Here is a 27,776-nt window from a genome sequence, read left to right on the forward strand (position 1 = left end):
CAGTGGACTGTTAGGAGAACATTACTTTTTTAGAAATGTAGCTTTTACCATTAACTTGTGGAGGTCTAAAAGCTCTAAGTGAACGATCCCCTGCCAGGCATGACCCTTGATTGCTGTGAAGGGTGATTTGGGATGGAAAGGATGGTGAGTAAGATAGGAAAGAGAAGCTGAAGTACGTATATCTGTTATAAACTTGTTCTTTCTGTGGAAGGCATGATGCTATAGAAATGATGCAAGGAAATGGGAAGATATTTCAAGTGCAAATAAATCTTTCCGAGGGAAGACCAGTCCTGTCAAAACTTTCTGATAATAACTGTGGTGGCATTACATTATTCTGGAGCTACAGTAATGCAGAAATGAGGAACAGGGCGTGTGAAATACTGTCTGTGCAGAGTTATGCCCACTCTGTTCCAGAAAGCTGCATCCAGCTGGACCAGATCCTGGCCACACTCAGGCCACTTGCTCTATGGCACACAGCGCCAAGGAATCTGCATTTTCCCTGGGTGGGAAATACTAAAGATGTTACTCTGTAGACTTCTGCTAAACCCAGTCCTTCCCCACTCCAGCTCTGAGGCCTTTAAATAATGTGGTTCTTGGATTTTCAGTTCACCAGAAAAATTTTGTGGTTGCATCCCAGTGATATCTGCACGGGATAAGCAGGATTCTTCTCACCTAATTTTTGATGTCTCTGCCTCTTATGTAGAAAATCTGCATCTGCTCCACTCACTGTAGATTCCCTTGAGTCAGTGAGGAGGAATAAACACTTTTAGGACATGAATCATCTGATGCATTTCAGACATTTACATTAGAGTTGGATCACTTCCACTGTAGCTCTGCCTATTTCCTCTCTATTATAGAGGGAATTTGGCTCAGAAATAGATGTCACCGTCTAAAGTTAGGTGAAAGAAATCCCACACAGACAGCCTACTGTAGACATGCTAACTGAATGGGAGATTCAGGCATATATTTTTTTTCACGATGTTCTGAGGGAGAAGTCTAGAAAAGGACTGGGAAGAGGGTGACGGCCGTGTTCTAGAGAAATCTATGTAAGGGACAGAGAATGGAAAATCCGAAGCTGGAAAGAGCTGGAAAAGGGGATAAATACTGCATTGAGATGATTTCATCTGATAACGAATCATTCAGAACAGTCTAATCTGAAGCTGACTGCAAAGAGCTGTAGCAGAATCCAAGTAACTGGATAATAAAATTACAAATGAAAATTAATGCTCATAACTGCAAAGTAATGCAAATGGAATAAAAATAACTGAAACTATTCATACATAATAACAGGTTCTAAATTAGCTATTACCATTCAGGAAATACATTTTTGAGTGACTGTGGGTAGATTTCTGGAAACATCAGCTTAGTGCTCAAGGGAGGTCAAAAGTATATATGAAACATTATGAATTATTGAGAAAGGGAAGGAGTAAAACCGGAAAATGTTCTTATGTCACTGCATAAATTCATGGTGCTCCCACAGCTTGAATGAATGTACTGTTCTTCCCCGGTGGCCTCAAGGCACGTATAAGAAAGCTAGGGATGAGATAGAGAAGGGCTGCAAGGTGATCAGAGTTATACAACAGCAAGACAGAATTCAGCTCTCCAGTTGGGAAAAGAGGTGGATGAGAAGGTAATATGATAAAAGCCTACAAAACTATAAATCATTTAAAGATAAATAAGGACTGATTACATGCAATTTTTTTGTCCTTGAGATCAAGGGACATCTAAAGAAATCATCAACAGCAAGTTTAAAAAAAAAAAAAAAATAGGAAGGACATTTCACACTGTTATCGTAGCACTCCTTTCATAAGAAGGCCAAATGGATAAAAAATAGATATTAGGTGAAATGAAATTTATCCCGTTTTGTGTATTAAACATTATGATCCAGTACAAATTCCTGAATAATCAGGTCCTGGACAGCTAACTACCAGAAAATAGCATCTATTTTATCACTGCACACTTCTGTTATATCACAGTGTACTTCTGTTTCTTAAACACTTTCCTGAAATACTGGCTAATGAGTGCTGTTGGGTCCATGTTCTGGGCTAAAGTGGCACTTAACCTGAAGCAGTGTGGCAGTTAATGTGTTCATAGGTGTAAAAGGTCTGACAAGTAGCCAGAGAGAAACACCTCAGGGGTGTCTACATCATGGAAGAAGAAGTCCGAGATGAGTAGGAGACACCCTTGGATAGAAACCTGGCATAATGGATGGCAGAGGCCTCCCTTTAAAGGACAGCAAAATATAATGTAAATTTCTGTCCTGAGAAAAGCTGTTACACTTTGGGCAACAGGTGTAATTAATTGTTATTTTTAGTTCAGCATTATTCTGAAGGAAGAGTTCTTTGGTTTAGCTGAAGTATGATCTGGGCAATGTGGCCCTGCTTAAGTATCATAACAAAAACACTGGACTTGGTTGGAATTGGTGGTACTTTGAGAACCAAGAGCTCTAAGCAATAGAAAATGCTTGGGGTGTAATGCAAAGCAACCAGAGGATTGCTTTGCAAGAAGTGCAAGATGGACTTTCCTCTCTCCTGCCACTGTCACTATGTATAGCTCTGGACATTTAAAGTCTGAAGTAAATACAGCAGACTCAGACTTATTCCTCTCCTAGAGGTTTGGTCTGTTAAAAACCAATGTAAGAAACAATAGAAATCTGAGGACAGTAATGTAAGTTTTCAATAGGATAACCAGGATGTGGATCTATGATAGGTTAGGGGAATTAAGCCATAACTATAACTTTTCTCCCTAATTGTGGAGGGAGACAGTGGAAAGGCAACAGATCTGACTGTGTCCCAAGTTGCTTATTCCACAAAAGTTGTTTACATCTTAATGATATAATTAGGACAGCTTAACAATACGATTAATTAAAACATCTTAATTCTTCTTTTGTTTAGATTTTTACCTAGCCAGGCACGGATTTTTCTTTGCCTGGTATTAGCATGCAGAGTTGGAACTAAGTCTTAGCCTCTTCTTACTGCATTCAGGGAATCAATTTGTTTTGCTAAAATGAAATGGACGTACCGTTTCAGGCAGCTGCATTTGAGTGTGGCTAGTAATAGTCATGACATTACCAAGGTGTCAAAAAGCGTTCTTGCTGGTTGCGTTATTCAGAAAGCAATAAAGTCATTTTAAAAGTGTCATACTAAGAGTACCGAATTGATGGCAGTCTTCAATAAGGATTGTACCCAAAGTGTCACTCTATGACAAAAAGATTAAAAAAATATATACAAAAAAGTGCCCTGATACGTAATCAAAGTTCAGAATCACTTCTGCAGTCTCCAGTGATTGCCATCCTTCCACAACAATTTGGTGCCCATCCCATCCCTCTTTCCCTCCTTTGACAAGGATGGGTGTTCTTCTGCATTACCCAGTGCCTATGGCCCTTTTAGCTCAATTTCTATTCCAAACCTTTCAAAACCTCTCTTCCAGATGGTGCAGCCAGCCACCTGAACTTTTAGAATCCTGGTGAGGTTTTCAGGACCGGATTTAAACAATTTTAATTTATAATGTATTTCAAAGTAGGGCAGATTTGGTTTGGCAGTCTGTGGGATGTGATAAACGTGGAATTCCAGCAGCAGTAAGTGTCATTTCAAGAAGCAGACAAATACTTTAAAGTTACCCTTTTATTTCTCAGTTTTGGTTTTCATAGATTAATAAGAGTTCTGCTCACAGTGAATGACCGTCAAGGCCATGTAACATGGTAGTTTTGTCTTGTTCAGTGGTAAGGTTACATCTGTTCTTTTGCAACCCTAACCTAAGAAAAGTGACAATCTTACTTCTACGCTGCAGCTAGAGCCATCAGACACATCAGCAGAGCAGGAACTGAGTCCCATCCATCATCTAGGCAGGACTGGTGGGATGAAGAACACGGAATATAAAATGAATGGAAGTGACACATCAACATTTTGGTGCAAAATCTTTGTGGGGATTAGCATGTTGTCAGTTCTTGCCTTCCAGTGTACCATAAGCAAATCTGCACCTGTTATGCAACCGTTTTATCGGTATAGCCTTAGCACAGAGTACACATCCAGAAAATGTTGAGAAAATAAGAACTTTTCTTTAGGGATACCAGAGAACTTTGTTAAAAGCAATACAGAGTTTTACAGTGGCCCTGCCAGACTTGATCTTGAGAAAGCACATTTCTGTTGACTCACCTAGGTTCTGACTTAAGCTCAAAACTCCAGAGCAAACCCTTAAACACTTTGATGCCTGTCTTCTGCTCTTCCTTATTTGACAAGCTTTATATATAAAATCTCCTGCTGCTTTTAGGATTTTCTTCTTGTCATGGCTGGGCTAACATTTCAGTAAGCTCAGAAAACCTCCACTAAATTCAGTGCTGTCACTGCAAGGGTGTTTCAGATACTCAGGTTAATCCACTTAAAATCAGTTTCTGTGTTTCCACAAAGTGCCATATAAAAATACAACATTACAAATGTCCATAAGTCTAAATTATTCTCACCTTTAAGGTTTTAACAATATTGCTGACACTGATACTCTCCGTTAATACCGATTCCAAAACAATGTTTTGCATGGGCTCTAGTTTGCTTTTAATTAAAACCTAGAGATTGCAACTTATGATCCCCCTCTTGTTTTTCAGTAGCTTTACCATTCAGTGATGATTTTGAAATAAGCCTCATATATATAGGTGCTTTTTCTGCAATTTTTCTTACATATTTCATCTCGCAGTCCATGTGGTTTGCATGTTGTCCAGGTGTGATTTCAGTCTGGATAATTTTCCAGAGACACTTTCAACACTGTCTTCTACAGGGGGTATGTACACAGCATTTTCCAGTGTGCTTAACTTCGTATATGCATCAGAAGTCATTACTAAACCCCACGTCTCCTTCTACCTGCCTCCCAAGAAGTAAAGTATTATCATTTCATTGCATTCCCTGATTGTCTTTCCCTGACTGCCAAGCACAGAGCAAACAGTTAACACTTTTAAAATAGGAAAGATGAAATGGGATGGTCTTGAAGAGATTGCAGCCTGGATAAATTGATTTACCACCTGCCAGATCAAATCAATAACCTCTTTTCCTTTCATATGGCTTAAAGTAAAGCAACAACAACAATGCTTAAGGGTTTAATTTATTAAAAAAAATGCGTTCATATTTTCAAGACATAGTACGTAATTTTTCACTCTCTGGACAGAAATCAGTAAATCCAGATGAAGACATACTTTATCCAATGGCTTGCCTTTAAAGTTCAGATTTTCCTTTGAATACTACCTTCTGCCATTGATGACAATTCCTGTATGTCCCAAGTCATTTCTACCTGGGCATCCTACAGATTCTGGAGAAAGACAGAGGACATCCCACCTGCAGTTATCTAGGGAAGCATGTTTGCTCTAAATATAAAGTTGAAATGCAGAAACTGAACAAGAACAAACCTCTGGGCACTTGCAGTCAACCTGTATTAAGAATGGCAGTGCTGACACTACCACTGTGTAGCCAGTTACTCTGCTACTACCTGTAGCTATCAGCTTCTAGGAAATGCCAAGCGTCATCATCTTGTACTAGAGCCTTAAATACGTAATGCCTCCCAGCACAACTCTTAGCTAAACTAAATGTACCTGCAGGCTCCAAGCCACACTTTCCAATTTTAACAGCTGATCCAGCTCACCGACTGGTTCAGATGTCACAGCGCAGTTGAAAAAAACATGAAGCATAGTTCAGCTCCGCATTTTGGAGGCTGCTGTTGTCTTTTTCATGCCTAGATCAGGGCCTTTCTATTTGCAGACATTCAAAAACTAAGTGAAGTTAGGATTTCAAGACCACCCTCTGCTGTGTGTTTTATCAATACCTGCAATCACAGGAGCACCTGAAACACGGGGTAGTTCATTCAGTCCAGCAGAATGTTTCACCTGCCTTTCTCCTCATCTGAAGTGCTGGAAGTGAAGTTTAATGGTTGTGTAACATAAACACAGCCTCCTGTGTGGGCCTGTAAGTGTCTGGTACTGCTACCTGCTGAATTAATTGCTTATCTAGGGAAAGCTGGCAATCCATCAGGACTTGTGCTTTTAGCACAGGAGGACCTGGATTTGCTCTGTTCAGGCAACAGAGCTAGTACCGTGGGAACTGTTACACAAGCACAGTTACACCTCAGAACAGACACTCAAATCCATTGGAGACAAGTGCCAAGGCACTTTTGAACTTCCTATTTGTGTAAATCTATTCTCTTTATTGCCAAAACTGCAGTACAAACACAGTCCTAATTGGCCTGAGCTCTCCAAGAGACAGCTTTCTGAATGCTGAATGCTTTCTGAAAACAGAACAGGGACTCTGTAGCTGACTCTATAGCCCACAGACACTGGGGCTGCAAAAGGTAAGGGGAGCACAGCACTGTGCCAACATTGTGCACTCTTGCAGGAGTGCTTTAAAGGCAATGGGAAGGAAAAGAATGGAGGCAAATCCTCCAAGAACAGAAACAGTAAATGAAGAAAAACAGGATCAGGTTTGGACAGCTAGGTCCAGATGCCCAATTAGACTGAAAGATACCGTGTTATCAGTGATGTGCTACCGTGATGCCCTTTTCTTCTCTCCCCTCTCTAGAACCTTTCACCCCTCATGTCTTGTGACATCCTCCAACCTCTCACTGTAATAATCCCCAGGTCTTTGTGACCTCTTTGTCCTGCTGTGACATTTTATTTGTTCCTGATATCCCTGGAAACCCTGGGAGCTGGAAATGCCTACCCCAGGCAGACCTGCTACTGCCCCAGTGAGACCCACACCTGTACCTACAGCTGCAGCTTCCCTGTCAGCCCATTTCTTCTGTGCTCTGCCCCATGCTCAGAACATCCTGTACAATAAGATGTGCTGCTCTGCTCAGCCACATTTTTCCTCACTGATCCACTTTCAAGCCCTCAAGAAAATTGCCAGAAATAAAGAAATCCTGCTTTTACAGTTTTCCTAAAAATCTTTTTCTTCCCTCTGTCCCCTGCTACGCAAGGCCTTTGCTAAGTAACTAGATGTTCTTCTGAAGATGGCTTTGTGCATCCTCAGTACATGTGTATGTAACAAAATTAATGTGTCCTTCCTCCCAAAATCTCGTTTTCTATTCTGGTTTGTTACCCATCCTCCTTCATGGCATTGCAACTAAGGTGAGTTATTTGGGGCAGGGATGCTGTGTTTTCTTTTCTACCACAGAAAGTTTACAAAGCTCTTTGTGACTATAAAATAATTATCCCGGCATTTATTGTTGGGGCAATGTTAGGAGACTCCAGGGAGGCCAGTCACTTTAACTCCTGTAAGCCCTGCTTCTGAACGTTGTTGTTCCACAAAGCATTTCATCAAAGGAGTTTTTGTGGCTGGATGCCAGAGTATTATGCAATGTCTTTAAAAATGTGAGGCACAGAATGGATTAGTACTTTGTCTGTGAGCTGAAAATCCAAGCTATTTCCATGTGCTGAGATAAAGGTGGTTCAAAGAAATTGTGAAGCTGCCACAAACATTCTGTTACCATTTGCCTGTTATGAGCTAATGCAGAAATAGCCACGGCAATGCTGTTGATGCCCCATCACTATGTAGGCAAAGAATCATTGCAGGAGACTCGAAAGTGGGGCACACAACACTGTCATACTCTGAGCCTCCTGCAGCCCACTTAAACCAAAGAAGTTGTGCAATTAGTTTAATTCAAAGTGATAATTGACCCCACTCATTACTATTGCTAGGATAAAAAGAGAAGGAAAGATGGTTTGGTGCTGTCTCAGCCACTTCAGGCTTTCTGGTTATCTTCTTTATATATTTAATTAAGTACATTTGAAGGACAAATGTAGAGGGTAATGAGCTTTTACAACTCCCACTGAAATTAAAAGCAGCTGCACAGGTTCCTGAGGTTTTGAAAGAACTATATTCATCCCATAAAAAATACATTAGGTGACCATTAAAGTTCTGAAACACGACAATAAAAGCAAATACGTTTATAATTAGGGCTGCCCCTCATTCGCTAGACACAGCCTGGCGTCTCCTTCACTACTCAATCAATGCTTTGCTCTTATTTTGTGCTTGCTTAATTTTGCCTTCATGTTTGTGTTCAGAGTTCTTCTAGATGAAACCTACTGTAAATAAGCAAGCTGCTATTACTGCCGACCACAGTCTGTTGCCTAGTCCTGAAAGCTTCTGTTTTCCTGGGTGTCAGACTGATATGAAAGGAACTGCTTACATGAGTGAGGAGCACTTGTCCTCATCCTAGCAAATTTCTCTAGAATAAATATAGGGATTTGAGCCAAACATTTCATCCTTTCTATTTAGGAACTCATAAATGCAAAAGTATTTCATGTCAAAGGCAGAGTATGATGGTATCAGATGACAGGACAAAGCCCAGTGGTACAGGACTGATTACTTCGGGAGACAAGGCTTTTTTTATATCAAATGGTAGATTATAAAAAACGTTGACAGTTCGTACCTGAATATACACTCTATTTCATGTGATTTGAATTCCAGTAAAGTAAACTAAAATCCGGTGATTAGATTGATAGGGGCACACAGATTAGATAAACATTATTTCAGCGGGCACAAAGGTCCATCATCTTGCAAACCTAGAAAAAGTACATCAGATCAGTATCGTTGATATGAATATTTCCTTATAAATAATGGTAAATAATGCTGCAACATAGCAGTTACACAAACCAACGTCTCTCTGCAGACCTTTAATAGAGTGATAGGATAAACTTGTTTGAACAAGCATATGTTTTAACACAGTCATAAACACTGAGAGTGGAATCTGAGGCATGCCCATAGGATGGAGAATGAAATCTTGGAAAGCATTTACACTATAAATATTGTAGAGGTCCCAACATATAATCAGCTAAATATGTGTTTCTTTGTACAGCAAACAGGAACTTCTGTTACTATAGCTAAGAGAGTAAATATCATAATTGTTTAAGTTCAAGGAAATTTCAGACTCCTGTACCTGCACATCAGAGACATTGGCAGATGGGATAACGCTCAAACAAAAAATTCAAGATGAGAAAATGTATTGCCTCTCCCAGTGAAGTTATATGCCATACTTTCACTCCATTGTGAACAGATTGAAGTGTCACCAAAGAACTGGAGGCTGAAGGAGATCATTGGTCTATAGGATTCCCTAATTTCCCATGACAGGCATTTAAGTGCCGTACTTCCTGTTGAAAACTGTAATGCAGGAGCACAGCCAAGAGGGCGGATCACTCAGAATTGGTTTCAGACTGCATGACTTTGTTGTCAGTATTTAGTCAGTATTTTAGTCAGCTACCACAGTGCCAGCACCAAGTGGCACGTGAGTTATCACCTTCTTGAATAGTGACTGAGAAGGCAACAAAATTACCACAGCTGGGCAGCTCTCAGTAAACAGCTTTGTTGCACCTAGTGGAGAAAAAGGAACACATGAAGGCGCATTCACACCAGCATCCATCCTTCCCTCCCTGCACTGAAAATCTTCCAGCAGAGACAAAGGAATGAGAGATAGAAATAGAAGGGAGACTGTGGAGTCCAACTTCATGGACAAAGGTGTTAGGGAGAGAAGGAGGGAGGAAGAACAGAGAAGTGAAATCATGAAGAATGCAAAAGGGCGGGGGAAAAAAATAAGAACAAACGGGCTTAACCAAAAAAATATCAGGAAGGATACCTCATACTGTAGAAGAGTTGCACTGTTAAAGTGCTATTAGCATAGGAAGAAGAGAAAAATTGCTTAAGCACTTAAAAGGGTGTGACTTCGATGGAGTCCATCATACTTTCCTCTCTCCTGCCCCTGTTAGTTCTAATAGGGGTCAGGAAGCAAGGAGGGACTGAGGATCGTAGCAAGAGAGCAGATATTCTTGGTTACCCTTGTGCTTCCTCTCCTCTCTTAGTCTCAGTTTATTCTTGTATTTCCTCTGCAAGTCTGAGACCTCGACTTGGTGTCTACTGTGGCATTACACAAGTCACCCATCTGGAAGCAGCCTGTTGTGCAGGCAAGGAAGAGATGCTGCTGCTTAGCAATTTAGATACATGTGAAAAAAAGAATAACTCAGACAGTGTGACTATGAAATATTGTCTGGTTTTATTATTTTTACATCTTTCTACCCCCATTTAATTGAAGAGATATGAAATATTTATGCTCTTATCTACTCTTATACCTTTGCAGTTACTCTGTAGGGGTGGTTTTAGCTCTGTCTTTCATGGAGTTGGATCTTTTTTGACTGATTTTTTACCCACTATCTCCTTTCACACAATGAGATTCTATTTGCAATACATACCAACATGTTTACTGTATTTATATGCATAGTAGTACAAGTAAGACATGGCTGAGAACACATTTTCTGCTTTTGTTTACTGTGTCTTTTCTGTTTGTTTATTCTGTCCCTCAAATTTGGTGCTATAGAATAATTTCCTTTAAGTGAGAGATGGGGTAAATTCTGCCCTCTTTCACCACAGTCATAAGCAGGACACTGATTTCTATAGCTCATTTTCCTTTACCTTCTGGCTTCTCAGCTTTCCTTCCGTCCTAAACCAAGCCCTGCATGGACACAATCATTTATCCATCCAAATGACTCTCCAACAAATACAGTATATCTTTTGTTGTCAACCCTTCTGGTTATTCCATGTACAAAACACTTGAGGAAAGACAAGGTGCCAGGAGTGGCTGCAAAGGAGATTTGCTTCTGGAAGAAATCACTACAGCTTCCCGCCTCCTGCAGTCAACAGCCCTGAAGATAAGTTAATAAGCAAAGGCAGAGGAGATAGTTCAGAGAGAGAAGCCAGTGCTAGAGGACACACCTGAATTGATTCTCACTACCTACATGGAGAGATTACCTACGCTCCTCATCGAAGTATTTAAGTTCAGTTTCTCAAATTATATGTCATATATTCTTGGAAATATCATTATTCTTGGAATCAGTGTTAGTGTCTCAGATTGTTGAGGGCTGTGCCATTACTCACTGAGATTGGCATTTCTGGCTTTGAAATTGAATCGTAGTCTCCTATTTGGCAGAGAGCTTGGAGAAACATTTCCAAATGATGGCTACACAGTGCAGCTGCCTGTCAGTGAGAAGGTACTATCCCAGGAGAGTTTCAAATCCTGACAGGCTGAGGATTCAGTTGACATTCTTCTGGCTTTTTAGTGTGTTTCAAAAGTTGGCTACTCTTAAAAAAAGACTTCCTTGGTCTACCACTTTTGGAGTCACTATATAGTAGTCAAGGTAAGAAATAGACACTATCAAAATTATGAAATACAAAAACATTCACAGAAAAGTTCAGTTTGGGTAACAATGCTTTAACAAATCACAGAAATAGCTCTTGACCACTTATCAACTCAAAGAAAAATTCAACTATTTGGAATTCAGAATACTTCTTTCACACTTGTCATTAGTGTAAGTCCCACCAAGACTGCTGAATTTATCATGTGCTCTGCGGGTAACTGAGATGATCAGGGTAACTCAGAATTCTCTCTAGTTGAATCAGTAGGCTATTAAAACATATTTCTTTAGAGTGATAGCTTATTTCAGGACAATTCCCCTGGAGACTTCCCTCACATCATGAATTCAATTTTCTGTTGGATGTAACTAAGGTGAAGCATGGTGACCTTCATTACCACAGTACATGCTCTGTGCATTTTTCAAAAGCCTGTTGGAGAAAATCTTTTATTGGACAAAGCAACTGCAGTATGTTCTGTGAGAAACATATCTTTTTTTGCTTTTTACTAGGGAAGTGAAACTATGCAATAGTGTACATTCAGTCACGTGCAAGATCCGTGGATAATGCTGAGCCAAGATCATTGCAAATATTAATATATTATGTCAGACACTTGGATCAATGGCTTTTCTCCATTGTTCAGAGGAGAATTTTCATTTTAAACTTTCAAATATTTTACCAAGGCTAGTGTGGTTTCAGAACCAGGGGTAACTTTTCCCTGCTCTAGTTCTCCAGCATTCAGATACCAAAACCAGGGAGTAAACTGAGTATGGGCATTGCTGTTCTTATCTGCATTTCCAGAGTGGGTGGCGGCTCTTTGTTTCACTTCTCTATGGGCTTGCTTAATTAGATAGTGGGTCTTTCATCAATACATGATTTTCACATGCATTGCAGACTACAGTTTGAGGAAGGTGTCTTCCTCTACTCATATCCATTCAATCCAAACTGCTTTCTTTTTCAGTTCAGTAGTCTTCTGTCTTATGACCATCTGGTTAATACTTATCTTCCTCCTTTGTAAAGGCACATTCTACCATGAGACTTCTTGTGTTTGGCACCAAATATTAGCTGACAAATATTACCCTACTGCTGAATTATTCAATATTATTCAGTATTAATTTATTCTTTATACCCACTCCAGCACATGCAAAGCCAATTATTTTTGTACCAAACCTATATCATCATCAAGATTAGGAGGTAATCCTTAATTTTCCTTATTGTCTGGCACTTGGTTTCCATGGACCTTGACAGTAGTCTAATAGAGAAAGAAGACAATGCTTTTCTCAATCAGTGTAGGTAGCAACAGTCACTTTGATTCAGTTGCACTGAAAAGTGAGATGTGCTATTCTGTAGAATCATAGAATCAAAGAATCGTAGAATCATTTTGGTTGGAAGAGACCCTTAAGATCAGTGAGTCCAACCATAACCTAAATCTAGCACTAAACCACATCCCTAAGAGCCTCATCTATGTGTCTTTCGGACACCTCCAGGGATGGTGACTCCACCACTTCCCTGGGTAGCTTGTTCCACTACTTCACAACCCTTTCCATGACGAAATTTTTCCTAATATCCAATGTGAACCTTCCCTGACATACCTTGGGGCTATTTCCGCTTGTCCTATCAGTTGCTACTCGGGAAAAGAGACCAACACCCTCCATGTAACAACCTCCTTTCAGGTAGTTGTAGGCAGCGATAAGGTCTCCCCTCAGCATCCTTTTCTTCAGGCTAAACAGCCCCAGTTTCCTCAGTTGGTCATCATGAGACTTGAGCTCCAGGCCCCTCACCAGCCTCGTTGCCCTTCTCTGAATTCACTGCAGCACTTCAATGTCTTTCTTATAATGAGGGGCCAAAAACTGAACACAATGTTCAAGGTGGGGCCTCACCAGTGCTGAGTACAAGTGGACGATCACTTCCCTAGTCCTACTGGCCACATACTCTCTATTAAAATTCTGACTTCAGTTTTTACTTCAGATAAAAGATACACTGTATTTTTTCCAAATAGATTCAATATCTGATCTTCATTCATACTGAAGCTCCTTGCAAGCTTCTATCTGAAATAAAGAAGCACCAGTGAGAAGGAAAATGTGCAGTACGACAAAAAAATGCTGGATGTTCCAGCATGCCAGCAACCAGTCTATTTATCATTTTGAATCTAGCTTGTTGACCCTTCTTCTTTCAGCCATCACTCCTTTCAAGCTGTTCAAAATATGAAAGCACGTCTCCTGAGACTGAATGTCTGCCATGAAAGACAAAGTGTAGTAATGGAAACAGTACAGGAATACATGCATATATGATGTGATGGCTGCTGTCTTTGGTGAGATGGGCAGAGGTGAAGTGAAACGGGAGGAAGAGGAATTTAAAAGGCATTAGAAACAGTGTACATGGAATATAAATGCTTCACTAGAATATATGAGCTGTACAGTAAGGAATCCACAGTCCAAAGGACCAGTCATATTTATAAGCATACAATTTGTGAAACATACATCTCTCACATGTTCTCTCAAATAATAAAATTATAACTGTTATCAGAGATGTATTATGGCAGGTCTCTGATTTCTTACATGTGTTTATTATCTTGATAGTCTTGAGCAATTTAAGAGCTCACAAGAGCATGCTTACCCATAAATGAATTCCTATACTACTGAACTCTCCATTCACTTCATTAATGGTTTGTTGGAAGTTCTAAGAATGGAACAAAAAAGTAAAATTATGAGAAGCAAACCTCTGTATCTTTGAGACAGAGATGTCTAATGACAAACATGCTTTGATCTTCAGAAAACCCACATAACAGCATAGTCAGAGAGCAACTTTCAAAACCTCTTGCCAAATGTAGGCAATGATAGTGTGAAATGACTGTTTCCAGAAAATGAAACATACTTTTCAAGTGGTTTATTTGGGCAGGAATTCCATAAAGTACCTTGTGCAATGTTAGTAGTTTCTAAGGTAATGTATATTTAAATCCATACCCTCAGTGAATACTGAGCAAAGGGAGATGGAAGCCACAAAAGCTTCTAATACAATGGCATTTCCAATCAAAATGTCACTCTGCTCTTTCAGAGCACCTATTTTTTTCTTCGATGGGCAACACTATCTATCTGCAAAGACTTGAGCTATGTCCAGGAGTCTTTCCTAGCAATCTCCAGCTTACTAAGGAATTTCAGCACTACAACAAGAATTTTTGAGGATATTTCTACAGAATTTATTTTTTTTTTCTGTTTCAGTGTACACTTTCTACCAGTGCAGCTTTGTTAGGTCATTATAAACTGACATGGATTTAAGGTAAGTTTTGTCTTAAATTAAGACCAAAGTTTTCTGGTCATTTTCTGAGATGTTAGCCCCTGACTGAGATCATTTATCACACAGTCCTTCTATAACAACTATCCTCCCAAATACTGATGTCACAGTTTATCAACACATTTATAGCAAACAACATTATTTCTGCCCTTTTAAAGCAGCACATTTGTCAGTGACCTTCTCCACATGAAGGTCAGAAAGCCAGAAAGAATAAAGAAATCAGAGCTGCAGTAAGAGGACACTGAGGCTTAAATTTACAGCCCATGTGGTCACTCAAACTCTATCATCATTGCTGAGCAAAAAGCAGGGATTGAGTCCCTCTGGGATCTGGCTACCAGACTCCTGTGCAAAAGCATTGGCACCACTTAAGTGTCTTCCACTCTGTACTTAATGTTATCAAACATTAAAGAAAATATTGCAAAAGGGAGAACTGACCAATACCCCAGTAAATGTTGTGAGCCAGCACACTTCCCACCAGCAGTGCTTCAGTGGAGCTTCTGCCTGGAGACAGGTTTCTCTCCACGTGCACCACAGAGCATTAGTTTACACTTACTATATGAAGTTTCCTGTACTGCAGAGTCCAAAATGATATTGCAATAATATAAACCCTGTACTAAATGTTATAATAAGACCCCTCAGGAAGGCTGTCGGACCCCTGCACCTGCCTCCATGAAGGCATGTGCGAGCAAACGGTCCCAGTGAGATAGAGTCATAGAATATTTTAGTTGGTAAAGACCATTAAATCATCGAGTCCAACCATTAACCTTGCATTGCCAAGTCCACCTCAAAGCATGTGCCTAAGAACCTCGTCTACGTGTCTTTTAAACACCTCCAGGGATGGTGACTCAACCACTTCCCTAGGCAGCCTGTTCCAATGCCTGACAGCCCTTTCCGTGAAGAAATATTTCCTAATTCCCAAACTAAACCTCCCCGGCACAATTTGAGGCTGTTTCCTCTCAACCTATCACTAGTTACCTTGGAAAATAGACTGACACCCACCTCACTCCAATTTCCTTTCAGGTAGCTGTCGAGAACAATAAGGTCTCCCCTCAGCCTCCTTTTCTCCAGGCTGAACAACCCAAGTTCCTTTAGCTGCTCCTCATAAGGCAGATGGAAAGCTTTATCCTGGGCAGCAGAAACTTAAGTGCCCCATGGGATGGCCAAACAACAACTCCCAGCAGCTGCCTTGGGGCAGCAGGCGGGACCATGAGGGTCCAGACAGCACGGGGACAAGCTGTGGGCCGAAGCCATGGAGGATGGCCAAGGACCACTGTCACTGAGGTCATGGGTGGAGGAGCAGATGTCAACATCTGGGGAAGCCAGGACTCGAGATCCCTTGGCGTTCCCAGTGAAAGGGTGTGAGGGGATGCATAGGCATCAACAGCATCGCCCTCCAATATTTTACACTCAAGTATCAACTGTAATACATTAAAAAAAAAAAAAATACACACCACAATACCACAATTAGGACAATTAGGAGAATCTGTTTAGCCTAGGTCACACAGTTGGGCGGGTTTTGTTGGTTTGGATTTTTTTTTTCCACTAAGATGATTTCACAACAAGAAAAGCAAAACTGCAGAATGAGAAATGCAAGAAGTGTTACTGAAGCCAGATGAAGTATTTGAGCTCAGTTCAATTACCCAGATATCTATAGCCTCTACTCTTTTTACTGAATGGATTAGGAGACCCACTGAGAGTGTACATGTTTCAGTGAGTCAGAAAATAATTGGAATATTCCAGTGCTTAGTATGTCTTCAGTTACCAGCATAAGCACCTCTTATCTCACATTGTTCTCCTATAAAATGTGATATCCTGCATAAAAAAATAAACCAAAACAAAAACCTTCAAGTTTTACACTTTGATCTCCAAGTTGTTCAGATAATCCAGAAAATTACTCTGATGTGCCATAGAGTGCCCACTCTGCTGAAGTACTAATTGCATCTATGTTCACCGATGCCTGTTATTTAAATCTTTTTCTGAAAAAGGAAGCTGCTGTCCATCACCAGTGCATGGCCAGCTTAAAGAACAGCAGTCGTAAAACAGAAGTTTCTGTCTGTGCAGATTGTGCTCCTGTTGTAAAAGAAAGTAGGTTTAGCAAATGGCACATCATTGAATCATTGAATGTCCCAAGCTGGAAAGGACTCCAAAGGATCATCGCGTCCAATTCATGTCCCTGCATAGGACAACCCTAAAATTCACACCATGTGTCTAAGGGCGTGGTCCAAACGCTTCTTGAATGTTGTCAGGAAAGGGCATGCTTGGTATTAATTTTGAACAAGACAAAATGCTCTACTGCAGTGGATGGTAATTACTGTTATTAACAACAATGGTTTAAAAAAGAAAACAAAAAAAAAAACACACCCAAACCAAATAAACAAACAAAAAAGAGTCCTGCAAATAAATGTTTTGCAGTAAAACAAGGAGTATGGGGGGGGGGAAACACAAGTCAAAATCATGTCTTGATATAATATTTGCATTGTGATGTCATTTTTTCAGCATTACAGTGAAGGAGTAAGGTTTTCTTCTGGCCCAATCAAATTCTTTTTGGGCTTCCTTCCTCCACCTCCACCACTATACCCAAGAGTGACACCCTATGATCCACCCACTTGGAGCTGGAAAACCAGAGCATCACACCCATTGAGCAGATGTGTCATTTCCAACGCATCCAAATGGACGCAACCCTCCTACGAGCGAGGCTTCTGGAGTCTGTGCTCAGTATGATGCTGCAATGACTACAGGGAAGCCTCTTCAGAACATATGATGTATTTGTTCCTGGCAACGTAGTGCAGAGCAAAAAGATGGAAATAATAAAATCTCTGCACTTATTATGCTACCCAGCTCCAGATTTTCGTCTAATTCTGACTAACTGGATATTTAAAATTATGTTTAAAGACTGGCATCCCTCTCCATCAGAAGTCTGTGAGAGACAGACTGTGCTGTTTTTGAGAGAGGCTGAACATCAGATCTTTTATTCATGCCAGGATATCATCTGTGGTAAGAACCTGAGCTACTGCACACGCTGAAGGTAATTTGCGTGTATCAACATTGTCGATTACACAGCATATCTTACCAATATTTTTCATTAAACATCAAGCAATTGAATTAGAGTTGTTGCCAGATTTCTGGATACAGCACACTCCAGGAAGCGTTAACTCCACAGTTCCACAAAAATCAGCAAGTCCATGACCTCCTAGAAGGTATCTAAAATGTCACAATTGTCAATTATCTATCTGTAAAAGCAAACCCTAATGTCATGTTTAAAGTGAGAGATAATGTCATTATTATCCTCTCTGCTCACAGATGTTAACATAGAAAAAGATGCTCTGTCCTCTAACGCTTTGCTTTGCAGATTTTTGAGATATCTCAGGATTTTCATACAGTTTACTAAAACTTTCCCCTACAATTTTGTGTCTCACATAGGAGATAATATGATAGGTCCATGAGGACAATGTACCCAGTAGATCTAGCATCTACAATAGACTTTTCACCACAGATTCCAAATATTTCAAGCAGTTGCAACACCTACAGGTCAGCTACTGACCTCAATTTAGCAGTAGCATGTATTATCACTAAAACGTGTGCCTCAAGATTCACCACATTCACTCACCAGCCTAAGCAAACCAATTAGTTACAGACATATATGTCAGTTTTTTGCTCTGATGTCTTTCACACTTGACTTACAGACAGATTTTGGCAAAGGCCAAAAATGCACATGTGACTTCTTACTCCTAAATTGTGCTGAATTCCTTGATGCGGTTTTGTTCACTAAGAACAGGAAATCCTGTATTTTCAGCAGATTATACAAAGAATTGGTTATTTGGCACCCTGTGATAATTAATTAACAGATCCCCTGAACTTTTTTCCCTCTCTTTTTCTAGACAATTTAAAAATGTTGGATGAAGATGCAATCCTGGTATGTTGAGGGGAGTTCATTCTGGCATAGGAATGAAAGGGAAATCATCCCCATTACTGTAGAAGAAGGTTCATCAAGGGATTGAATAAATGGAAGGAGGCAGGAAATGAAGGTGCTATCAAGTCAATACATGTGTACCAAAGAATGAGTGGGCATTACTCACATAGGTATGAATTACACATTTTGATGTCTATGCCATTTTGCATTAGCCCAGGATGTTTCACATGCACTCACGATTATGGAAATAGAAGCAGATTGTGAGTCAGAGAAAAAGTTGAGTCAGAATGAATATGTGAAGTGAGCAGAAAAGAATTATCATGGCTACTAACTTTGCCTGTGAAAGGCAGCAAGGTAAGACCAGTCAAAGAACCCAAGCAAAAGGGGTACCCAAGGGGCAACTGGGTAAAATTGCCAAGATGTATTGACATCCAAAATGACAGCTATTTCTATTAATATTATCCATAGCAGTTACATCTCCACATTGCAGAAGCTCAAATGGCAGTTTATGTAAATCTTTTGGGCACTTTTTGTTGACATTTCCCTCTGCACTTGTGTTCATTGTTTAAGACATGTTTGTACCTTCAATAAGCAAGGTAAAATATATCTGGTCCCCCTTGAACAATGTAGGAAGTCAATAGGAGTGATTTCACAGACTGTGTATATGAAGGAGACATAGATATTTGACTTCTTGATATCTGATTGATTTCACAGAGCTTGAAAGAGCTAGAATACTGCAGTTACAAATGCAACAAGCGAAATGTGACAGAGAAAGCTTCTGTAGGAAAATTAGACCAAAGAAAATTGGGCTTCCTCATAAGATATTCAGAGTTTTCTGTTTTGGCTAGTTCACAGATAGCATGAAACTAGAGTATATAGGGCATTTTAGTGTTGCAGATCTAATTTACTGAAGGTTGTGTTATGGGACAGAGAAACATTGACAAGATGTCAGTTTTATCAAATCATACATCATTTAGTGTCTTGCATTGGGTCAGTAATTCTCTGAACAAAGACTTTTGCTTCCCAACATGAACTAAACATCCTGAAACAGAAATCTTACTGACTCAAATAATTTACAAGTTCTAAAGTCAGGGAAGTTGTATTGTGCAAACATACTCATGAGTGTCAATAATTCAGCATGGTAGGGAAAAGTCACCCTACAATGACCCTAGAAAAATCATCCTAGAATTTTTTGTTATATGTGTATGTAAGCTTGGAATACATAAAAAAATTCAGAGCAGTTTAAATGAGTTAGTTAAAGATGCTGTCTTGTAGAAAAGACAAAGTTTGCAAAGACAGGCAATCTATTAGGTCAGCTTTCAGGCACACAAGTACTTGTTTAGGTCTGAAATGGCAGAATTGTTTTGAAAAGCTAAACAAAACTAGAGAACAAGACTGAGTTTAACTTGACTATTGAACAGTGAGACCTGAAATAAAAAGTTTCAGGCAGCAAAAGAGCAGTGGTAGTACAGATCATGAAGAGAAGTGGCAATTATCTCCTGTGCCTCAGAAAGTAAAAGAGGTAATCATGCTCTGATGAATATGTTTAGCTCATCATGACTATTACTACTTTACAATGGAAGGCATTGGTTTTTTTCTGATATTTCTATCATTATAAGGAAAAAAATGGCATCAACCTTGAACAGAAAGCCTAGGTTCAGCCAGGTTTTGCTGACCCAGGAAACATGATGAACTGAATTTTTTACTACTTTTTGAACCTGAACCCTCAAATGAATATATTTTTGATTTTACTTGTGAAGTTAGTCCCACCACCCACCTACACATTATTCCACAGTTAGGAAAATACTGAGTAAGCTCTTGGCCTTGCAGATGTGTATATCTCTAAGCATAAGAGTAGTCCTGTTGATATAACTGGATGAATTATATGTTTAGTATGTGTTGTAGTATTGCAAGTTTTGAAGACTATGTACAAATCTGTGACATTTTTAATTTCGGTAAGCTCAGAAAAGTTTAAAAGGTAATTTTAAATAAAAACTCATTAGAAGCTAAAAGGCCATGGTTGTCATAAAAATTGTAATCAAAAATTTTCTTTTAACATCATAGGCCACCGTATCTCAATTGATGCTGTTTGAAAAGCTTGTTGACCACACCAACAGAAAAGCCATGGACCACATCAACAAGAACTCACTGTCTGATCTTAAAACAGCTCCTTCCGTTTTTTTATTGAAGGTAAGAATGGCGGTGTGTGGACAAATCCAAACACTCTCCAGTCAAGATATGCAATTTCAGAGTGGGAATACTTCTCTAATTTCTACCACAGGAAATCCAGCAGACAGTCCAAGCCAAGCAGCCTGGCAGAGGTCTGCTCCGCAAGTGTTTTGGGTCTAGCTGCTCTGCACTACTGAACATATATACTACTCCACACAGTAATCAGTCCCAGCTGGCTCCCGGAAGAGGCCCTCAAACAGCTCCCCAGCGAAAAACAACAACAATAATCAAGCTATATTAATTTTTTTTTTCCAAATGCCAGTCCATGCCTTCAGTTTATGGTGTTTGCCATAGCATATGAAGCTCCATATGTTGTTTTTTATAACATCAGCTTTTGAATTCATCACTTCTTATTGCACCAAGTCTCTTTTCTTCTGTGTTTTGGATTTTGTAGTATCAACCACATCTGAGATTTTCTCCGTCTGTTGCCTCTCTTCTGAACAGTGCTGTGCGACATGAGCCTTTGCGCAACACAATCCAGGGCTTTGACTGCCTTCTCTGAGATCCTTGTAAACGTACAATGACTATCACCAATAAGTCTTACTCTGAACCAGGTATATTCTTTTGAGTAGTAATTGATAACAACTATACCTATTCCATGCTTTGCTCTCAATGCTGACCCAATTTCTTATTAGAGAACTTTTTTACCATCTGGGGTAAACACAATTTGGAGCCCCCAACCCAATTGCAAGATTGGCTTATCAGCTGCAAATCCGTCATTCCTGAAATCAGTAAAAACACCAAATGCACCAGAACCACCTACTTTTTCATCTTCTGATACCCCTTCTGGGGGGTATCTTTCTTTTCTTTTCATCCCAAGTACTCTTCAGAGACTCTAAGCAACCAGAGTTTTACTGCACCCATTTGTTTTTCTAATAGCATAACCACCTGTGGTATGAGATGTAGTTAATACCGTATGACTTTTCTAAGAGCATATTCAAGATACCTCATCTGAAAACTTGCTCTAAAAAAGCTGTCTTCAGCCTCCTTATAAGTTGTGGTTTGGCTTTGTTGGTTTTTGGTTTGGTTTGTTTTTTTTGTCTCTCTTGGTCTTACAAAACCTAGTCATTAACTTATCTTTCCAGACTTATGTGTGTTTTTGTCATATTTGAAAATCCAGGAAGGAAGAAGCCATTAAACAGGAAAATAAGCTTTTCTTTTTCATAAAAAAACCCCACCAAAATCTGTACATTTCTAATGAATTAGTATCAAGCAAAATGCAAAGTCTAAAATGAAATTTAACTAAAGAACCTCCCAACATTTTTTAGAAGTGGGATGCTCCTTTGTCATCAGCATCCCTACAGTCTTTGTGAGACTATCAGCTAATTCTGCATATGCTATGTTGTAAATAAAGTATCGCACAAATGCTTTTCTTTTGGTAGCAGAACCAAGTGATTAATGCAACTCTGCTGTGCTCTTCGCCCTTCACTTTAATGAGTCACACAGACTGGATAATGGTGGCCTCACATCTTTTTCAGTTAGGGTTTATTTGAATGCTTGTTAATTTTTCAGGGCCACTATAATCAGGATGTTATGTATTAAAGGAGGCGTGCGAGATTGCAGCTTTTGACACTCTCCCATCTTAAAAATAAATTTAGAAGTTATGATAAGATGAAATCATCTCCTGTTTTTCTGAGAAACAGGGAAAAGCTTTGTTTTTTAAAAAAAATAAAGAATAACAGGTCTCAAACTTACTCCATTAGGGGTTTTGGGACTGAGCAGTCAACAGAAGGATTCCTCACTCAAACGCTAATCTTCTCAGCCCATGAGCCGAATGCTCTGGAACTCTGTCTGGGGCAGGAAGGAGCACGCACTGGCAAGCAGGCAACCATTTTTGCACCCTGAGTGCCAAGGCAGCTCCCGCAGTCTTTCCACACCTACAACAGCATGTGTCACCCTTCCCCTGCGCCATGCCTGCAGCCAGGCATTTGCAAGGATAATCTCCCCTCAGACTTGATTCACATAGGTACTTGACTGAACTCAGTACTAAGGGTAAGAGGGCTGATCAAGACATTTGATACTTCACAGTCCTAGAAAAATAAGGAAACAGAAAACAAAAACTTAGTAGCTGTCCCAGTCCTTATGCACTTCTGCAAATCCTAGCAATTGCTAAACTGTGGTGGTAGCCTGGGGCATAGCAGGGATCTGAAAGTATCTGTACCCCTTATCACAACCCTTCGTTGCAATTCAGACCCTGGGAGCATCAAGCATCACTCATTGTTTTCTTTTGTAATTTGTGTGCTTAACTGAAATCCAACGCCCTTTGGGCACAGATCTAACCACTCCTGACAAGCAGAATGTACCTTGTCCTGCATAGACCCTCCTCCCCCTTCATGTCAGTAGCAAAAACAGGGACAAAGAAAGTCTATCTGTGACTTTGGTTTCCATGGTTGCCAAGGCTGGTACTCATCTCATCAAATGCAGATGTCTACATCTGCACAGGCCTGGGTGCTTCTAGAGCACAATTTCTTTCACGCTATGCAATGTGAATTACACAGAGTGTCTATTGCTTTAAAAGGGCCTTGGTAAGATCTGCTGGACTCAACTGCAGATATCTAATGTTTGAATCTCACTCAAACTGACCTCTCTGTACCTTAGTCAGGGTTTCCACATGGCCGTCCATCCGAAAATTAGGTTGCTCAGTTGGCCAGATGAGTGGCAGTCAGCCATAGCATAGCCATCAACAGATAAACTTAACAAGTTATCCAAATATACTTCAAGCAGAGCAGTGGTAGAAATTTGAAACAGTATTTTTGACAGAAATATTTGACATGATCAGATGCCAGAGGTCTTACTTGTAAGGACTCTTTTTATAGAATGAGACAGGATTTTATTTGTTACAGTATTTCTCCACTGAGAAAGAAACATGTTTGCTTTTTTATGTCTGCTGAAATGTTGGTTTATACCACTGCAGAATATGTTTCTGACATCTATTGCTATTAATTGTTCATTGAGAAAAATGTAGAATGAATGTTTGTAAAGAGGCTTCACAGACTTGTAAACAGACAATTATCTTGTTTTCTCTGTCTCGTCTGCCTAATTTAGGAAGAGGTTTGGGCCATGGACTGACTATGTGGTTTTGACTGTGTATTCAGCTGTTTTGAACAGTTCTGAGCAGAGACATTTTTCAGGTGAGATTTTGGCAAACATTTGATCTAGCTGTGAAGGTGGTCAAAACAGATACACACTTAGTAACTGCAATATCAGTGGGCTGGTTCTGTTTAGTGCCAGGATTTTGAGAAGCAAGCAACCAAAAACCTAACAATATGGCTAGAAAAACTGCAAAGAGCCTGCAGCAGAAGACTGCATGGGCTGCTCAATAGAAAGTCCCTACACTGGCTATTTATGGCTTCCTTTTATCCTGAATTCTGACTTTCAGCTAAAATGTGAAACTGCTAAAATTCACGAGGAGGTCGGCATGGTTGGTTTTAATCAATGCTATCTGAGAGACATACACCAAAAACATGAGAGGATATGTTTACATGCTGTAAAAAAGCATAACAGACAGATTTAGCCTAAATTACAATAACATAAGCAGAGCTAACTCTGGTAGTGTAGGTTGCCCCTGTGCTAGTCTAGAGCTGTGCTTGGGCTAATCAGCCCTGTGGAGAGCAGAGGTCTTTTCATGCAGACAGAGTATGTTTTGTCATCCAGGTGCTCCAGCATGGTTTTGCTTTAACTCCTATCCTTGCCACCAGGAACCTTCAGGTGATTAAATGACATGCTGTATTTGAGGTCAGAAGCTCCAGAAAGGACTGACTCATCTGAAAAACAGTGATTACAAGGACAAGATGCGCTTCTTCTCTTCCATACACACACATAAATTACCCAAAGTTAATCTGTTGTACACAGATTTGCATTTTCTAAACACTTTCCATAGCTTTTATCATTTGGAAACAAAAATCCCATGTAATAAAATAAATCTCTCATAAAGCACATTATTTAGGAGTACTTCACATTACTGCCAAAATCCCCGTCTCTGCTTTTGGATCATGGTTTTGCCTTCCTGTCCAACTGCAGCTCCTCATGCCCGCTGGAAATACTGGACAAATGGTTACACCTGACAATCTTAGAAGGAATTCAACTTGCAATTTACTGCCTTCAGAGCTCATGGAGAAGAGGTAATACAAGTTTCAACAGATCACATTCAGCAGACTCACCATAGTCCAGGTTGCGCTTACACGACTCCCTATGTCTACTAGTGTTCCAGCGGAGTGTTTCTCAAGTCCTCTCCTTCTCTAATTCTTGCAATCTACCTGCATGGGAGGAAGGGAACAGATCAAGCATGGAATGGGTATTTATTTCCTTTAGTCTGCACAGAAGGAAATGCACAGAGATTTCACGGAGAGTTGGAGGAAGTGTAAAGTTCTCCTTTTTCCTAGTCAACAACATGGGAGGAGCAGCATGAGGTGATTCTGATATTTACAAGTGAACTGAGCCGGGAAGACAGACGTAGCACAAGGGTTGCCCTGCCAAGCAAGGGACCCTGCAGACAGGCAGAGCAAACATATGTCCAGCTTCCTGCTTCCTAGAAAACAGAGAACAAAAAAAGTTGACATGACCAAAGTGAGAAAGGACACAAACTCTCAAGACAAGAGAAGCTGGAAACTCATTACTTCAGTCACCAGGAGGAAGGCTTTATTCCCACGTCTACTTGCAAGAGAAGAGGAACAAGTCCTGATGGGGGGAGGTTCAGGGCTGGACACCTCTATTTTCAAATTAGGGCAGACACTATCAGAATAATTTTTCAAGTGTTAGTGACCAGTGACCACCTTCTGTAGGAAGAAGCAGCACTTCTTTGCCAGCCAGACCTGTCATTCCAGAAGATTTGGTGCTGGAGCAGCTTTGCCTGGAGCTCAGATCCATGATAGTGTAGAGAGATTGCCAAGGCCCAGGCAGATGAGTGACTGCTGCTCTTTGTTGCACATCCACAGGGATACCAGTCACACAGACACAGAAATCCCTGAGCAGATTAAAGGTGACAAGTCCTCCTCAGGAGGAAGGGTAATGGGATGGGGAGCCCAAGTCTTGTTCTTGGTAATACTCACAGTCACAGGGGGAGGCCCTGCAAGGAGCAGGCACAACTGACAGACCAGTGTCTGACTGCACAGCCGCAATTGCTAGCAAGGATTCAGCTTCTTTCACCATGTTGTCTTCTCCGACTATGAGCAAGGACTGCTGAGAAGGGAGGGGACACATTGGACCAAGAGAGAGAGAGAACTTCATGGCCGTGTTTGTTGAACTGCTGCGATCTTTAAACTGCGTTCATCTGGAAGCAGGGGCTGAAGCCCAGAGATGAAAGAGAAGCTGCAAACAGAAGAGATATGCAAGGGAGAAGGCCCCCAGATGGACTTTTGCATTCCTGCTCAGAAGGGAAGTTCATTCAGAGGCTTTCTTCTGCTGCTTGTACAGAGCTCTTTTGCAAAGCCTGGACAATAGAAGGACTCACAAGTCCAGGCAGAGTGGCAGGGCTACAACAAGACTGGGATGGTGGCGACATGGTACGATGCTGCACCTGCAACTGAAGCATAGTTCTGGATGAGCACAAGCTGACCAGGGCAGGGAAGAACAGGAGAAGCAGTCAGACTGTGTGCTAAGGAGCTCTTTCACTTCACTTCACAGTATGAAACTGGAAGTGAGCCTCTAGCTCAGTACCACACAGGGTGGAGAGCACAGCGGAAGAACACTTGGGGTGCTGAAGTGGGATCTGTTACCATTTCCTTTAGAAACCAGACTGCTGTCCTGGGCTTGTCCTTCACAGCATCTCCCCAGGGAATCATGCCTGGTGATCCCTGAATAAGCCTCCATTTTCTCACCCAAAGCCTGGTCCCAGCTCTGCTCCTCACCCTCCAGCCTTCCTCTGCACCCTGACCTCCAGCATCTCATGGCTGTTGCAGGCAGGGCTGCCCTGAATTGCCAGCACTGCCACCAGTTCTTCTATTCTTGTTAGCAGCAACTGAGGCTGGCAAAGAGAAGGGTAAGGGACACTGTAAGGACAGCCTACTTGGAGGTTAATTGCAGAGATCATGACCACATTCCTTTTAGTATTATGAGATGCATAATATGACCAAGGGAAACAGACAGAATTTGATGGTCAGAGCAATCAAGTTGGGCATTTGGAAAAACTTGGTAGAAAGATAGTTCAGTACTGGGTCAGATGATCCAAAGAGGTGGTGATATCTCTGGCCTTCTTGACCAAGCTGTACAAAACCATAACAGAGTTAGTCTGGCACTAGCAACACTCCTGCTCTGAGCAGGAGGTTGGGCTAGGTGGCCCCAAGGGCTTCTTCCCATCCAACAGTTTTGCAGCTCCGCAATTCTTCTCCCCTTTTTTTGTTTTTCTGTCTGGGAAACTAAGCTGCTAGGTCAAGCTCTAGTCTTTAGGGTGCTTGAGAGAGGTTTTGCCAAAAAGTCACCATGCCAGGTTTGTCAGAGGATGATAATTTGCCATTGTCAGTGTTCTTAAGGAAGAGGGAAGAGTAATGATGCATTTAATTGTCTATCAAAGTATCCACTTGCCTAGCATTAACGTGCATGTCATGCATGTGTATAGACCATGAGAACTGTGCTTTAGGAAGTAGTAAACAGACTGTTCAGCACTTCGTTGACAGGCCTAACACATTCTGACCTTGTCAGAGCCATTTATTCATAGGCTTCAGTTAGAGTTTAAATTTTGCTGTGTTGTGATCTCTGGACACGTTGATCAACATGTTTCTTCAACAAGGCCACCTGCAATGTCCTGCACCTGGGTCAGGGCAAACCCCAGTATCAGTACAGACTGGAGAACAAATGGATTGAGATCAACCATATGGAAAAGGATTTGGGGGTACCGGCGGATGAAAAATCAGACCTGAGTTGGCAATGTGTGCCTGCAGCCCAGGAAGCCAATTGTATCCTGGGCTGCATCACAAGAAACATGGCCAGTAGGTGGAGGGAGGTGATTCTGCCCCTCTACTTTGCCCTCATGAGACCTCACTTGGGAGTGCTGCGTCCAGCTCTGTGGTCCCCAGTACAAAAAAGACCTGTTACAGTGGGTCCAGAGGAAGGCCATGGAAATGGTCAGAAGGCTGGAACATCTCTCCTATGAGGACAGGCTGAACGAGTTGGGTTTGTTCAGCCTGGAGAAGAGAAAGCTCCTGGGAGTCCTTATTGCAGCCTTTCAATAGATAAAGGGGGCTTATAAGACAGAAGGAGACAAG

The 27,776-nt window shown here is 40.8% G+C and overlaps 1 long non-coding RNA gene across 2 annotated transcripts in view; it reads right to left on the minus strand.

The window, feature by feature from the left end:
• The window catches only part of LOC110359672 (uncharacterized), a 206,390-nt gene extending 179,598 nt beyond the window's left edge, over nucleotides 1-26,792 (minus strand). The window contains exon 1 of one of the 2 annotated variants that reach the window (XR_010474212.1): nucleotides 24,738-26,792. This is a non-coding gene — a long non-coding RNA (uncharacterized LOC110359672). The remainder of the gene's footprint in view (nucleotides 1-24,737) is intronic. The other variant, XR_010474211.1, reaches the window with a different exon arrangement.
• Between the last annotated feature and the right edge of the window lie 984 nt (nucleotides 26,793-27,776).

This window comes from Columba livia, chromosome 1 (genome assembly GCF_036013475.1).
Source record: "Columba livia isolate bColLiv1 breed racing homer chromosome 1, bColLiv1.pat.W.v2, whole genome shotgun sequence".
Taxonomy (NCBI): domain Eukaryota; kingdom Metazoa; phylum Chordata; class Aves; order Columbiformes; family Columbidae; genus Columba; species Columba livia.